Raw genomic sequence first — 18,255 nt, 5'->3', positions numbered from 1 at the left:
CATGAAATTTGTTCTTTAAGAGCAGACTTTAAACCTAAATTAAGTACTATAGACTAAAGATGAGATTTTTGACACCATTGTAAACTGGATGGGTGAGACATTTTTAGCTCTAGGAACTACAAAGAAAACTATTTGTCCTACCTGCCCCAGGACAAAGCAAGTCTAAAGCTTTTGTATACATCTCAGATAAGATTTAAACAGATTCCTGGAGTCTTAGAGTTAAAAAAAAAAAAAAAAAAAAAACTCCAGAGACTATATATCCTACACATTTACTATAGCTATAAAAAATCTGACAAGCAGAGAGGATATTTAACAAAGCCATACAAGGATTCTGAGTTCTGGCTTGGGACTTTCCCTTTCTAAGGCACTGTTGTGTTTGGAGTAATATAAATAGACTTGGACTGGGATTGTATGGCAAAGGGCTATATTGTTTAGAGCACCTTCATGGGGACCTAGCTCTTAATAACCTTCATTTATGTGTGTTTGTGAAATTACTATCCATCTACGTTACACTCAGCAGTAGTATGTAGCTTAAGTTTAAATTGTTTATGATTGTATTGGCATTATCAGTTGTTTACATTTTAAGATGAATAGTGATTTCATTTTTATTTTTCAGATATCCAAGTCAGCAATTCACATTTGAATATCTGCCAATATATATATTTTATTTGGCAAAACTGATACAACAGCCTTCTTACTTTCCAGATGATTTTGTTTATATTTTATTTTGAAGTCTAAATTTCTACTTAATCAATTTGTGTAAATAACATTATTTGTACCCGTAAAAGCTCTCAAACAATACAAGGAGGTAAGTGCAACAAAGACAAAAGTCAGTTGATTGTGGAGAGAAATCAAGAACAGAAATGTTTTGAATGATGAATGCAGTTACTTGAATAACGTATGCTATCCCTGAGCAGAAAATAAACTGATTAATTCATTTTAAATGCCACATAAAGATAGGTATATTTTTCTCATTTTAATATAATAATAATGTATTGAAAATATAAACCAGACATTCAAAGAGTCCAATTATAAATTAATTTTTATGTTGAAATGAGTAAATAAGAGTAAGAGATCATAGAAAACAGTTCAAAAGAATTCTTTTATCTCAATTTGCTACTTTACCAGCCCAGAAACTGAAAATGAAGAGGGAAATATTACAAATAAAAGTCTGTGTACCTCCTGGAGAGATAGACTTTTTGGTAGAACTCTTCTGTGAAATCATATCTTTTAGCTCAAAACTATGAGAAGAAATACATTGTATTTCAAGTTGTAAGTGTTTTAACAACAAAGATGAGTTATATGATAATATACTGGGAATCAGTGGATATTCAGTACAAGTTGTGCCATCACCCTTAAAAGTGTGTCCTAGGAGTGTGCAGATGTGTACAGTGCACCACATCACTGTTGTGTGAGTAGCACACTGGTGTAGTCATTGGTTTCACACTTGGAGAAGGATCAGAGTCGTTTGGATTTTCTGTTCCCTTGACCTTAATTGCTACTGGCACTCACCCACCTGATCCTGATCCTCTAGCTACTGGATCAGGAGTTTGTAGAGGCCTCAAACTAGGGGAAAGTGACCAAAGGGGAAACATGCATAGTGAATGCAGAGTCAAAATCAACCTTAAAAGAAAAAAGTAATCATAAGTAAATAGAACTTATACTAAATAAATTTTTTTTTTTAAATTGAACACTTCTGATAAATATCTTTTGACCACACAGTAAACTATTCTTACTTGAAACCATCATGATGGATAGAATCTCAGAGCAATAAAAAAAAGTGTGGTCCCTGATAACAGGAACTGCTAAATCAGGGCTGATAAATCAAGAAATTTGAGGTCTGTCATATCACTGAGCTCTCAAGTAAGATAAAAAATACTTGTACTTTTAAAACCATCTGGATTCAGGATTATTTTACATGTAGTTGAAACATATTTACAGGATCATGACTGTAATTATACCTTTGTATATTCTGATATTTCTGACTGAAACCTCTTGTGTTTTTTTTTTGTTTTTTTGGATTGTAGTGGTTTTAATTTTTTGTTTCTTTTTGTTGTTTCTTTAATATTTTAATTGAGATATTGATTTAAAATATTATATTAGTTTCAGGTGTACAACATAGTGATTCAATATTTTTATAGACTATTCTCCATTTATAGTTATTATAAAATATGGGATATATTCCCTGTTCTGTACACTACATCCTTGTAGCTCATTTATTTTATAAATTGTAGTTTGTACCTCTTAATCCTCTACCCCTATCTTACTCCTTCTCCTTTCCTCTCTCTACTGGTAACCACTAGTTTGTTCTCTATATCTGTGAGTCTGTTTCTTTTTTGTTATATTCAATAGTTTATTTGATTTTTTAGATTCCACACATGTTATAGCATACAGTATTTGTCTTTCTCTAACTTATTTCACTAAGCATGATAACTTCCAGGTCCATCCATATTGTTACAAATGGCAAAATTTCATTATTTTTTATGGTTGAATAGTATTCTATGGTATGTATGCACACTACATCTTCTTTATCCATTTGTCTGTTGATGGACACAGATTGCTTCTACGTCTTGGCTATTGTAAATAATGCTTCTATGAACACTGGGGTGCATGTATCTTTTTGAATTAGTGTCTTCATTTTCTTCAGATATATACACAGGGCTGGAATTGCTGGATCATATGGTTGTTCTATTTTTAGTTTTTTTTGAGGAATCACCATAATGTTTTCCAAAGTAGCTGTACGAATTTATATTTCCACTGACGATGTACAAGTTTTCCCTTTTCTCAAAATTCTTGCCAACATTTATTTGTGGATTTTTGATGACAGACATTCTGACAGCTTTGAGTTGATGTCTCACTGTGGTTTTGATTTGAATTTCTCTGATGATTAACAGTGTTGAGCATCTTTTCTTGTGCCTCCTAACTATCTCTATATCTTGTTTGGAAAAATGTTTATTCAGTTCTTCTGCCCATTATTTAACTGGGTTGTTTGGTTTTTTGATATTAAGTTGTATATTCTTTATATATATTAACCCCTTATCAGTCATATAATTTACAAATATTTTCTCCCATTCAGTAGGTTAAGTTTTCATTCTGTTGATGGTTTCCTTTGTTGTGCAAAAGCTTTTAAGTTTAATTAGGTCCCATTTGTTTTTTGTGTTTTTTATTTTTTTGCTTTTGTTTTCTTTGCCTTAGGAAACAGATCCCCCCAAATATTGTTGCGATCTATATCAAAGAACGTTCTGCCTATGTTTTCTTCTAGGACTTTTATGGTTTCTGGTCTTACATTTAGGTCTTTAATCCATTCTGAGTTTATTTTTGTGTATGGTGAGAGAAAATGTTCTAATTTCATTCTTTTACATGTAGTTGTCCAGTTTTCCCAGCACCACATAATGAAGAGACTGTCTTTGTTTTCCCATGCTTCCTTTGTCATAGATTAATTGACCATAAGTGCATGAGTTTACCTCTGAGCTCTCTGTTCTTTTGTTTTGATCTCCCTATTCTTTTCCATTGCTCTATGTGTCTGTTTTTGTGCCAGTACCATACTGTTTTGATGGCTGTAACTTTGTATTATAGTCTGAAATCAGGGCACATGATACTTCCAGCTCTGTTCTTCTTAAGATTGTTTTGGTTATTTGGGGTCTTTTGTCTTCCCTACTAATTTTAAAATTATTTGTTCTAGTTCTGTGAAAAATGCTGTTGGTATTGGGATGGGGATTGCCTTAGCTATTATGGTTATTTTAACAATATTAATTCTTCCAATCCATGAACAAGGTATATCTTTCCATCTCTTTGTGTCCTCTAAAATTTCTTTCATCAGTATTCTATAGTTTTCCAAGTACAGGTATTTTACCTCCTATGTAGGTTTATTCCTAGGTATTTTATTCTTTTTGATGTGATGCTAAATGGGATAATTTCCTTAATTTCTGTTTCTTATAGTTTTTTGTTAGTGCATAGAAATGCAACAGGTTTCTGTATATTAATTTTGTATCCTGCAACTTCACCAAACTCATTGATAAACTCTAGAAATTTTCTGGTGGCATCTTTAGGCTTTTCTATGTACAGTATAATGTCATCTATAAACAATGACAGTTTTACTTCCTCCTTTCCAATTTGGGTTTCTTTTATTTCTTTTTCTTCTCTGATTGTTGCATCAAGGACTTCCAATAGTATACTGAGTAAAAATGGCAGGAGTGGACATCCTTGTCTTGTTCCTGACCTTAGAGGAAATGCTTTCACCTTTTCACCTTTGAGTATGAGGTTAGCTGTGTGCTTTCATATACGGCTTTTATTATGCTGAGGTATGTTCCCTCTATGACCACTTTCTGGAGAGTTTTGTCATAAATGGATGTTGAAATTTATCAATAGTTTTTTCTTCACCTATGGAGATGATCATATGGTTATTAATTCTTCTGTTTGTTAATGTGGTCTATCCCATTGATTGATTTTTAGATATTGAACCATCCTTGCATCCCTTGGGTAAATCTCACTTGATCATGCTGTGTAATTCTTTTAACATATAGTTGGATTCAGTTTGCCAATGTTTTGTTGGGGATTTTTACATCTATGTTCATTAGTGATAGTGGCCTATAATTTCCTTTTCTGTATGATATCTTTTTCTGGGTTTGATATCAGGATGATGCTGGCCTCAAAGAATGAGTTTGGAAATGTTCCTTCCTCTTCAGCATTTTGGAATATTTTGAGAATGTTAGGCATTATCTCTTCTTTAAATGTTTGCTAGAATTCACCTGTGAAGCCATCTGGTCCTGGACTTTGTTTATTGGGAGTTTTAAAATATTGATTCAATTTCAGTGCTGGATATTGGTCTGTTCATATTTTCTATTTATTCCTGGTACAGTCTTGGGAGTTTGTACACTTCTAGGAATTTGTCAATTACTTCTAGGTTGTCCACTTTATTGGCATCTAGCTGTTTGTAGTAATATCTTATGATTTTTTTATATTTCTGTGGTGTCACTTGTAACTTCTCCTTTTTCATTTCTTATATTACTGATTTGGAACCTCCGTATTTCTTGATGAGTCTGGTTAAAGCTTTGTCAATTTTGTTTTTCTTTTCAAAGAACCAACTCTTAGTTTCATTGATCTTTTCCATTTCTTGTAGGTCTCTATTTCATTTATTTCAGATCTGACTTTTATGATTTCTTTTTTTCTACTAAGTTTGGATTTTGTTTGTTCCTCTTTTTCTAATTCCTCTAAGTGTAAGTTTAGGTTGTTTATTTACGATTTTTCCTATTTCCTGAGGTAAGCTTGTATCTCTGTAAACTTCCCTCTTAGAACTGCTGTTACTGAATTCCATAGATTTTGTATCATCATGTCTTTATTGTCATTTGTTTCCAGGTATTTTTAAATTTCTTTTTTGATTTCTTCAGTGAGCCACTGGTTGTTTGGTAGTATATTGTTTAGCCTCCACATGTTTGTTTTCTGCAGTTTTTTTTTTTTGATTAGTTGATTTCTAGTCTCATAGTGTTGTGGTTCCAAAAAGGTACTTGATATGATTTCAGTTTTCTTAAATTTACTGAGGCTTGTTTTGTGGCCTAGCATGTGATCTGTTCTGGAGACTGTTCCATATGCACTTGAAAAGAATGTATATTCTGCTGCTTTTGGATGGTATGTTCTTTATATATCTGCTAAGGCCATATGGTATAATGTATCATTTAAGGCCAGTATTTCCTTATTGATTCCTTGTCTGGATGATCTGTCCATTGATGTAAGTGGGGTACTAAAGTCTCCTGCTATTATTGTATTTCTGTCAATTTTTCCTTTATGTCTGTTAATATTTTCTTTATGTATTTAGGTGGTCCTATTTTGTGTGCATATATATTTACAATGCTACATCATCATGGATTAATCTCTTGATCATTGTGTAATGTCCTTCTTTGTCTCTTATAATAGTTATTTTTTTTAATTTATTTTGACTGATAAAGTATTTATCAGTCTTTCTTTTGATTTCTTTTGATTTCCATTTGTATGGGATACTTTTTTCCATCCCCTGCATTTCAGTCTGTGTGTGTCTTTGTACTTGAAGTGAGTCTCTTGTAGGCAGCATGTTTACAGCTCTTGTTTGTTATCCATTCAGCCAATCTGTGTTTTTATGTCTTTTGATTGGAGCATTTAAATTTAAGGAATTATTGATAGGTATTTACTTATTGACATGTTTTCAGTTGTTTTAGGGTTGTTTTGTATATCTTTTTTCTTCTTTTATTCTCTTCCCTTGTGGTTTGATGAGTATCTTTAGTGTCACGTTTGGATTCCTTTCTGTCTTTTGTGTGTGTATCTAACATAGATTTTTGGTTTATGGTTACCATTAGGTCGGCTACTGCTTGCTTACTGGTGGCTGGAGTCTGGGTCAGGAGATCCCAGGGCTGGTACCCACCTACTGGTCAGTGAAACTAGGTCCTACGGCTAGTGCCGGCCCACTGGCAGGTAGAGCTAGATCCTGAGCTCTTGCTGCAGGGCCCAGGGGTCCCAGAGCTAGTGTGAGACTGTTGGTGGGTGTATCTGGTACCTGACATAGCTGGTTGTGAGGTCCTGAAGCTTGTGTCGGCCTTCTGATGGGTAGGGCTGAGACCCAGCTTGTCCCATGGCTGGTGGTAGCCTGCTGGTGAGTCAGCTGGGTCTGTAGGCTGCAAGGCTGCAGTTTTCCTGAGGCTGGTGTCCTTCTACTGGTGGGTAAGGCTGACACTGAGGCTAGAGCAGGTTGGGAGGGGTTGGGGATTCTGGGGCTTGTGCCTGTCCACTGTTGGATGGAACTGGGTCCTGGGGTCTCTGGCTTTGTACCCCAAATATAGTGCCTGTTCACCAGTTTTGGGGCCTGGCCCTAAACCCTCTGTTGGGTAGAGCCATGTCTAGGGGTTGCTGTGGGCTCAGCAGATCTTAAGGATCCTGTGTGCCAGTGGTTGGGGCTGTGTCTCCAGCTAGTTAGTTGCTTGGCCTGGGTAGTCCTATACTGATGCCAAGAAGCTGGTGGACATGGGTGGGGCTGGGTCCTGAGGCTAATAAGCTAGAGGGTGGATTCCAAAATAGTGCTAACCAGCATCAGTGTCCACGTGCTGGAATGAGTTCCCCCAAATGGCTGCTGCCAGTTTCTATGTCTATGGAGGGTGAGCTCTAATTGCCTCATGCCTCTTCAAGAGATTCTCCAAGATCAGCTGATAGGTCTCACCCAGGTGCCTTTCAAATTACTCCTTTTTCCCTGGATCCAAGAACCTGTGAGGTTTTGTGTGCACCTTTTAGAAGTGGAGTCCTATTTCCCATATTCCTCTGGGTCTCCTGAAATTAAGCCCTGCTGGCCTTCAAAGCCAAATGCTGTAGGGGCTTGTACTTCTGGCACAGGACCCCTAGGCTGCAAAGCCTGATGTAGGGCTCAGATCCCTCACTGTTTGGGGAGAAATGCTGCAATTGTAATTATTCTACCATTTGTGGATAGACCGAGGGGTATGGGTCTTGACTATAGCATGACTCAGTGTCTCCTACCCATCTCATGTGGTTTCTTCTTTATGTCTTTAGTTGTAGAAAATCTTTTTTGGTAGGTCTTGCTCTTTTTCATCTATAGGTGCTCTGCAAATCATTGTAATTTTGGTGTGCCCATGAGAGGAGGTGAGAATAAAAAACTCATGGTCTTCACTCTGCTATTTTGGCCTAAATCTAATGGAAACATCTTTACTCCTTGGACTGCCAAACTGGGTTTTTCTATTTTTCCAAGATCCTGTGCAACTTATTCTTTAGATCTCCTACTTTCTTGAGCCCCTCAAACAGAAGCTTCTCTGTTACTAACTCTCCAATGAAGTCCTCCATTTAGACCCCACCCCAATGTATTGTAATTGTTCATACGTAAGCTCTGCCTCTGTAGGTTAGATTGTGAGACCCCACAGGGAAGTGATCCCACAGATCACTTTTTTTTTAATTAGTTTCTGCTTTATAACAAAGTGAATCAGTCATACATATACATCTGTTCCCACATCCCTTCCCTCATGCATCTCCGTCCCTCCCACCCTCCCCATCCCACCCCTCCAGGCAGTCACAAAGCACCCAGCTGATCTCCCTGTGCTCTGTGGCTGCTTCCCCAGCTTACCCTTCCCCCTCCCCATATCCTCAAGTCCATTCTCAAGTAGGTCTGTGTCTTTATTTCCCCACAGATCACTTTTTATTCATCATCATCACTTCAATTTTCAGCAAAGTGCTTGATTCAAGACATATACTTAATAACCAGTTGAGTGAACATGTAGTACAATTACAATTAGACTTGAAATCATCACCCAAATTTAATACACCAGCATAGAGGTTGACGTTTTGAAATTGGAACATGTCCAATATTTTATGTGAAATATAATAACGTGAGTGTGCATACCATTTTTGGCTAGGATCATGTTGGGAAAGACTTTATAAAAACTACAAAAGGGTCCACGAAGAAAATATGATTTCCTAACAGCCATATTTTTCACATTCTTGAAGCATCAATGATCCTAAATTTTATCAATATATGACTGACCTTGTCATTTCATTGCCATCCACAAGGAAGAGAAGAGATACTGCAGGTGAAAAGTAGCATCTAGACCTAACACATTTATCCAGTGACTTGCCAATTCAATTCACTTAACCAAATTTGTCTAACTCTCCCTATATACCATACTCCTTGTTAGGCATTGTACAATACAATGTTAAAAGAAAGTCATAGCATTTACTCTGCAATAGTTAATGACTAAGCAAGTAATGAATAAATTAAAGCACAATAAGAGGTAGATTTAAGCAAGTCCTAAAATTAGGATTGGAGAAGGGATAACACCAATAGTTATAAATTACTTGCTATATATCAAGTGACATTTTACCTAAGGGGAATAAAGTAAAGAACTTTTAGCTGATAGTGTGAGGCTGGGAATGGTGGGTCAGAGAAAAGATAATATAGAGGAGACATCTGAGAAGGTAGATAAATGAATATGAACAGATTGAACAGAAGTATGAAAATAGTAAAATCTGTGATTTGCTCAAAAACAGTAAATTATTTACTTGGAGCAAAATGTTCATATAAGGAAGAAGTGCCAGATAAAGCTAGACAGATACAAACCATACCAAGAAAGGTGAGTATCAGGGAAGACCTTTAATTAACACTGTATGAAATGGAATCTACCACAAGTTTTTGAGGAGGATTAAGATTTAGAAAATGCACTCCAGAACTCCTACCAGAATAGAGTAGGGTAGGGAAGGAAAGGAGTAATATCATAACACCTTTAAAGCCATAATTTAGGGAAGGTTTTAGCAGGAGCAACAGTAAATAAAAGGAAACAACAGAAAACATGAATTCCTCTTGATTTTTTTCTGAAAGTATACATATGTTTCCATCCTTTACATAATAAAATGATGATGATTATTTATTTATTTTTTTGTTCTGGAGGGACAATGAAAATGGATATCATGGCAGCTGTCTTTTCTACATTAAATGCACGTGTTGCATGTTCTCTGGCAATCATCCAAATATCATGTCAGGAAGAAATAAATTATATGTCAAAAATAAGTCTCAGGTTGTGCTATTGGAAATTATCACATGGCCTTTCCCCTCACTATATAAGACTTGTTTTACCAATGGGATAATTTAAGAGCAATGCTGTACAAGAGCAATTTATTGAAAAAAGAGTGATTGCTTTGTGATCCATGATACTATGCTCCACCTGGGATTAGCTAGCTCTTAAATGCACAGCTGCCTAAGCATTGCTAGTACTCTCTGTTCCCTGTGCTTCTTGACTGTCTTCAGAAAGGAACTCAATATGAAATCAAAGGTCTTTCCAACATTCCCAATTTAGATAAACTGAAGATTTATAGTTCAGTGTCAAAACTCCTTTGGCCTGTTTTGTCCCAGAATTTTTATTACAAGAACCATTCTACTACTTGGACCAATGATGTTAATGCAAACAATAGGTGGATTAGTAATATTTTAAGAACTTATTAACATTTTAATATTTTTGGTCCCTAAAAATACTTCATAGTAAGAAGATTTTGTCTTAGCCCCATGGACTTCTCCTTCTGAATCCTTAAGTGCCTGAATTTTTTTCTTTATTTTGCCTCCAAATATTTAAATTGTCATAGTGCTTTCTGGCCACTCTGATTCACCTTTCTTTCTTGCCTCTTCTAGCCCTCTGGCTTGATATTTCTTTCCATGTAATTTTCTCCAGCTTCCCAGCCTCTATGAGTAAGTGCCTATTCTTATATTTTCTGTGAACTCAGTTAATTGTTAAGAGAAAATAAAACTGATTAATTAATATACAGTTAGGCATGCATCATACTTAAGCCTGAGAAGAATACTAGTTGCATCAAATTCAGTTTGATGAAGTTTTAGAGCAAAGTCAGGAATTACAAAATGGTGGTGATATATTAGAACCACATAGCAGTAAATATGTGACTACAAACACCCTCTAGATGACTGACAAATCATTGAGCCTTTCAATCTGAGAAAACATAAAAAACAGTGTTGTACATGAATGGTCCTTATGCTAAGTCAATGTTTCTTAACCTCTTTTTTTTTTTTTTTCATTATCATCCTCTAAGGGAAAGTTTTAGATTTTAACCTAATCAACCCCTAAGAAAATTTAATACCACAGATCTGGTATGTGCTGTATGAATATCTGTGCTTATACATAAATGAGTCAGATTATTTTCATCCATAAAACCAATTCTTGTCCCCATGGTGGTGGTGTCTCCTCTAATCAGAATTCATGCTCTAATGTAACCTTAGGGTATGATATGATGTGAAGTCATATCTCCAAATCTAGAGATGAGACAGAGAGCTGTGTTAAAGCATATATATATGGTCTGTGGGGGATGTAACAGTTATTCAGGTGAGAGAGGCAGATGGTACTGTAAGAACTATCATCAGGCCATGGCACTGACCTTATAAATTATACAAAGACAATGTTAAAAAACCAACAAAACTAACACCAGTATAAGTCCTACTGGACTATAGGACACATAAGTAGTCTTCTATCAAAACATATCTGTAGCGTTTTTTTTTTTTCTTTCAATAAAGGAAAACCCTATGGCATCTCTGGGTATACTAATCAAATTATTTCAGCAAGCAGAAAACAGTAATCTATAAAATTAAGTTCACACTCTATGAACAAGAAAATATTTGATTTATTACCTTGGACTTTATTGCACAGGGGATAAGTGGAGATCAGATCCTGTCAAAGTGTAATTTTAGTGTTCTGAATAAAGACTGAGAAATATTAACTGAGACAGAGCTGGAAAGCCAACTTGTCCAGAATCCACTAGTATTCATCTGTTTTGCCTTTACCCTTTTATCAGGAGGGATTTGGTTTGGGAAATGCTTACACACTTAGCCAGAGGGTCTGCCAACATGTAGAGACCTACTCTCTTAAACTTAAAGTTTCACTGAGGAATAGGGAAGGTGATGTCACTTTCAGAAAAAAAAAAAAGCAATACTGAGCTAAAAGAACATTGTGCAAGACAACTTATAAGAATCATGCTCTTTAGTTAAGAGGAAATTCTCAAAATTTTAAAAGTCTGTTTTAATCATTTTATCTCTTCTAATTTAGTTTCATAATGTCAGTGTGTCCTTATTAATGAAAAGTCATTGAACACCTAAACATTAGTTGTTTCCTCTTAAGAAGAAATTTAAGATGTTAGTTCAGAAGCTGCTTAGATTTTGCCATCAGGGAATTAAAATGTTTCAGTATAAAATTAAAAGATGTATTATTTCATCAAGAAGAAAGCAAAAGCCTGTATGCAGTCTTTATTTAATCGGAAGAGAAATAGACCAAATGCACATAATTCTGCATTTTTCTAACTATAAGAAAGAAATGTTGTGAGCATTATATATGTAGTAAATAAATATATTAATTGATCTCCATTTATTTTGAGTGTCTGAATAATGAGTCAAATAAAAGAACACAACTAATTTATCAAAATCATTTTGAGGTTTTATTAATCGCATGTGTAATCATTGATATATTTGTATTTTTTCTGATAATTGTGGTATGTTCTTTAGTTCAATGTATATTTCTTTTTATGTCTTATTAAAATTTGAAATAATGGTCTGGAACACTCAGATAATGAATGATTACAGAAACATAAATATGAATATAAAGGAAGATAGGATTAAACATAATTAAAGGATGCAAATTCAGCTTTATGCTTTTTAGAAAAAAATAGAAAAATCAGTACCTAAAAATAAAAAAATATATAAAAATTTTACACTAAGAAGAGACCTTCAGGATGTCAGAGTAGTAAATGTGGAGATCACCTTCCTCCCCACAAATACATCTACGTGTGGAATAACTCCTACAGAACACCTACTGAATGCTGGAAGAAGACCTCAGACTTCCCAAAACAGAAGAAAATCCCAACATACCTGGGTAGGGAAAAAGAAAAAAAAAAACAGAGACCAAAGAATAAGGGTGGACCTGCATCTCTGGGAGGGAGCTGTGAAGGAAGAAAAGTTACCACACATTAGGAAGCCCCTTCATTGGCAGGGACGGTGGGGGGAAAGCTTTGGAACCACAGAAGAGAGCGCAGCAACAGGGGTGCAGAGGGCAAAGCAGAGAGATTCCTGCACAGAGGATCAGCGCTGACGAGCACTCACCAGCCTGAGACACTTGTCTGCTCACCCACCAGGGCGTGTGGGGGCTGGGAGCTGAGGCTCGGGCTTCGGATGTCAGACCCCAGGGAGAAGGCTGGGGTTGGTTGTGTGAAGACCACCTGAAAGGGGCTAGTGTACCACAGCTAGTTGGGAGGGAGTCTGGGGAAAATTCTGGACCTGCCAGAGAGGCAAGAGACCATTGTTTTGGGGTGCTTGAGGAGAGGGGCTTCCTGCTCCATGTGCCCACAGATGGCAGAGCACTGCCTAAGTGAGCTCCAGAGATGGGTGCAAGATGTGGATATCATCTCGGACCCTAAAGATGAGCATAGACTGCTACTGCTACCGCAGCTGCCACCAAGAATCCTGTGTGCAAGCACAGGTCACTACCAATACCCCCCTGGCAGCCTGTGCAGCATGCCATTGCCAGGGTCCCATGATCCAGGGCCAACTCCCTGGGGGAACACACTGCGCACCTCAGACTGTTGCAATGTCATGCCGGCCTCTGCCACCACAGGATCACCCCACGTTCCAATTAACACTACTGTACATTTCTCTCTCCCTGGCTTGAGTGAACAAGGGAGCCCTAATCAGCCACTGCTTTAACCCCCTCCTCTCTGGGCAGGGAACAGATGCCATCAGGTGGCCTACATGCAGAAGCAGGGCCAAAACCAAAGCTGAACCCCAGGAGCTGTGCGAACAAACAAGAGAAAGGGAAATTTCTCTGTGCGGCCTCAGGAGCAGCAAATTAAATCCCTTCCATCACCTACATAAACCCTGCATCTGTTGAATACCTGAATAGACAACAAATGTTCCCAAAATTGAAGCGGTGGATTTGAGAGCAAATGTAGACTTGGGATTTGCTTTCTGCATTTGATTTGTTTTTGGTTTTATGTTTATCTTAGTTTAGTTTTTCGTGCTTGTTTTCATTGGTGGGTTTATTTATTGGTTTGGTTACTCTCTTCCTTTTTTTTTTTTTCTTTTCTTCTGAGTGTGTGTTTATGTTTCTTTGTGTGATTTTGTCTGTTTAGTTTAGCTTTTAGCATTTGTCTTGGGGTTCTGTCCATTTTTTGCTTCTTGGTTTTTGTTTGCTTTTTTCTTTTTACGAGTGTGTTTGTTTCTTTGTGTGATTTTTGTCTGTTCAATTTTGCTTTTACCATTTGATTTGGGGCTCTGTCCTTTTTTTTTTTTTTTTCTTCCTTTTCTCCTGTGCTATACGGCTGGCAAAGTCTTGGTGCTCCAGCCGGGTGTTGGACCTAAGCCTCCAATTTGGAGACCTGAGTCCAGGACATTGGACCACCAGAGACCTCCCAGCCCCATGTAATATTAATTGGAGAAAGCTGTCCCAGAGATCTCTACCTCAACACTAAGACCGAGCTCCGCCCAATGGCCAGCAAGCTTCAATGGTGGACGCCCCATGCCAAACATCTAGCAAGATACAAACACAACCCCACACATTAGCTGAGAGGTTGCCTAAAATCATACTAAGTTCATAGACACCCCAAAACACACCACCAGGCACAGCCCTGCCCACCAGAGAGGCAAGATACAGCTCCACCCGCCAGAACACAGGCACCAGTCCCCCTCACCAAGAAGACTACAGAAGCCACTGAAACAACCTCACACACTAGGGGAACACACCAAAAATAAGAGGAACTACAAACCAGCAGCTGTGAAAAGGATAACACAAACACAGTAATTTAAACAAAATGAGAAGACAGATAATTATCCAGCAGATGAAGGAGCAAGGTAAAAACCCCCCATACCAAACAAATGAAGAGGAAATAGGCAGTCAACCTGAAAAAGAATTCAGAGTAATGATAGTAAATATGATCCAAAATCTTGGAAATAGAATGGAGAAAATATAAGAAATGCTTAACAAGGACCTAGAAGAACTAAAGAGTGATAAAACAATGATGAGCAGCACAATAAATGAAATTAAAAATACTCTAGAAGGAATCAATAGCAGAGTAACGGAGGCAGAACAATGCAAAAGTGACCTGGAAGATAGAATAATGGAAATAACTACCACAGATCAGAATAAAGAAAAAAGAATGAAAAGAATTGAGAACAGTCTGAGAGACCTCTGGGAAAATATAAAAAGTACCAACATTTGAGTTATAGGGGTCCCAGAAGAAGAAGAGAAAAAGAAAGGGTTTGAATGGATTATACTCAAAAACTTCATTAACATGGGAAAGGAAATAGTCAATCAAGTCCAGTAAGGGCAGAGGATCCCATACAGGATAAATCCAAGGAGAAACATGCCAAGACACATATTAATCAAACTATCAAAAATTAAATACAAAGAAAAAATATTAAAAGCAGAAGGGAAAAGCAACAAATAACATGCAAGGGAATCCCCACAAGGTTAACAGCTGATCTTTCAACAGAAACTCTGCAAGCCAGAAGGGAGTGGCAGGACTAAAGTGATGAAGGGAAAAACCTACAACCAAGATTACTCTACCCAGCAAGGATCTCATTCAGATGTGATGGAGAAATTAAAACCTTTATAGACAAGCAAAAGTTAAGAGAATTCAGCACTACATATCCAGCTTTACCACAACTGCTAAAGGAACTTCTCTAGGTGGGAAACACAAGCGAAAGAAAAGTCCTAAAAAACAAATACCCCCAAAATGAAAATAGTAATGGGAACATACATATCGACAATTACCTTAGAAGTAAATGGTTAAATGCTCCTACCAAAAGACACAGACTACCTGAATGGATACAAAAACAAGACCCATATATATACTGTGTACAGGAGACCCACTTCAGACCTAGGGAAATATACAGACTGAAAGTGAGGGGATGGAAAAAGGTATTACATGCAAGTGGAAATCTAAAGAAAGCTGGAGTAACAATTATCATATCAGACAAAATAGACTATAAAATAAAGACTATTACAAGAGACAAAGAAGGAAAGTACATAATGATCAAGTGATCAATCCAAGAAGAAGATATAAAAACTTTAAATGTTTAGGCACCAGGGCCTCACTGGTGGCGCAGTGGTTGAGAGTCTGCCTGCCGATGCAGGGGACACGGGTTCGTGCCCTGGTCCGGGAAGATTCCACATGCTGCGGAGTGGCTAGGCCCATGAGCCATGGCCACTGAGCCTGCACGTCCAGAGCCTGTTCTCTGCAATGGGAGAGGCCCATGTACCGCACAAAAAAAAAAAAAAAAAAAAAGCATCTTGATTAGTTGCTATTTATGCACCAAACATAGGAGCACCTCAATACATAAGACAAATGCTAACAGACACAAAAGGGGAAATCAACAGTAACACAATAAGAGTAGGGGACTTTAACATCCCACTTTCACCAATAGATCATCCAAAATGAAAATAAATAAGGAAACACAAGCTTTAAATGACACATTAGACCAGATGGACTTATTCATATTTATAGGACATTCCATCCAAAAACAACAGAATACAGTTTCTTTTCAGGTGCACATGGAACATTCTCCAGGATAGATCATATCTTGGGTCACAAATCAAGCCTCAGTAAATTTAAGAAAATTGAAGTCATATCAAGTATCTTTTCTGACCACAGCACTATGAGACTAGATATCAATTACAGGAAATAATCTGTAAACAACAATAAAAGCACATGGAGGCTAAACAATACGCTACTAAATAACCAAGAGATCACTGAGGAAATTAAAGAGGGAATCAAAAAATACCTAGAAACAATTGACAATGAAAACACGATGACTGAAAATCTATGGGATGCAGCAAAAGCAGTTTTAAGAGGGAAGTTTATAGCAATACAATCCTACCTCAAAAAGTAAGAAAAATCTAAAATAAACAACATAACCTAATACATAAAGCAATTAGAGAAAGAAGAACAAAAAATAACCCAAAGTTAGCAGAAGGAAAGAAATCATAAAGATCAGATCAGAAATAAATGAATAAGAAATGAAGGACACAATAGCAAAGATAAATAAATCTAAAAGCTGGTTTTTTTGAGAAGATAAACAAAACTGATAAAACATTAGCCAGACTCATCAAGAAAAAAAGGGAGAAGACTCAAATCAACAGAATTAGAAATGAGAAAGGAGAAGTAACAACTGACAATGCAGAAATAGAAAGGGTCATGAGAGACTACTACAAGCAACTATACGCCAATTAAATGGACAAACTGGAAAAAATGGGCAAATTCTTAGAAAAGTACAGCCTTCCAAGACTGAAGCAGGAAGAAATAGAAAATATGAACAGACCAATCATAAGCACTGAAATTGAAACTGTGATTAAAAGTCTTCCAACAAACAAAAGCCAGGACCAGACGGCTTCACAGGCAAATTCTATCAAACATTTAGAAAAGAGCTAACACCTATCCTTCTCAAACTCTTCCAAAATATAGCAGAGGAAGGGACACTACCAGACTCATTCTACGAGGCCACCATCACCTGATATCAAAACCAGGAAAAAATGTCACAAATAAAGAAAACTACAGGCCAATATCACTGATGAAAATAGATGCAAAACTCCTCAACAAAATTCTAGCAAACAGAGTCCAACAGCTCATTAAAAGGTTCATACACCTTCATCAAGTGGGATTTATCCCAGGAATGCAAGGATTCTTCAATATATGCAAATCAATCAATGAGATACACCATATTAACACACTGAAGTATAAAAACCAATTGATAATATCAATAGATGCAGAAAAAGCTTTTGAAAAACTTCAACACCCATTTATGATAAAAACTCTCCAGAAAGTGGGGATAGAAGGAACCTACCTCCACATAATAAAGGCCATATGTGACAAACCCACAGCCAGCATCATTCTCAATGGTGACAAACTGAAACCATTTCTTCTAAGATCAGGAAGAAGACAAGGGTGCCCACTCTCACCGCTATTATTCAACATAGTTTTGGAAGTCTTAGCTACAGCAACCAGAGAAGAAAAAGAAATAAAAGAATCCAAATTGGAAAAGAAAAGGTAAAGCTGTCACTCTTTCCAGATGACATGATACTATACATAGAGAATCCTAAAGATGCTACCAGAAAACTACTAGAGCTAATCAATGAATTTGGTAAAGTAGCAGGATACAAAATTAATGCATGGAAATCTCTTGCACTCCTATACACTAATGACAAAAAGTCAGAAAGAGAAAATAAGGAAACACTCCCATTTACCACTGCAACAGAAAGAATAAAATACCAAGGAATAAACCTACCTAAGAAGACAAAAGACCTGTAGAAAACTATAAGACACTGATGAAAGAAATTAAAGATGATACAAACAGATGGAGAGATATACCATGTTCTTAGGTTGGAAGGATCAACATTGTGAAGATGACTGTACTACCCAAAGCAATCTATAGATTCAATGCAATCTGCATCAAACTACCAATGGTATTTTTCACAGAACCAGAACAAAAGAAATTACACAATTTGTATGGAAACACAGAAGACACCAAATAGCCAAAGCAATCTTGAGAGAGAAAAATTGAGCTGGAGGAATCAACCTCCCTGACTTCAGACCATACTACAAAGCTACAGTAATCAGGACAGTATGATAGTGGTACAAGAACAGATACATAAATCAATGGAACAGGATAGAAAGCCCAGAGATAAACCCACATACATATGGTCATCTTATCTTTGACAAAGGAGGCAAGAATATACAATGGAGAAAATTCAGCCCCTT

The sequence above is a fragment of the Hyperoodon ampullatus genome, assembly GCF_949752795.1.
Source record: "Hyperoodon ampullatus genome assembly, chromosome: 8".
Taxonomy (NCBI): domain Eukaryota; kingdom Metazoa; phylum Chordata; class Mammalia; order Artiodactyla; family Ziphiidae; genus Hyperoodon; species Hyperoodon ampullatus.
The sequence above is the reverse complement of the archived record's forward strand: the minus strand, read 5'-3'. Positions refer to the sequence as shown.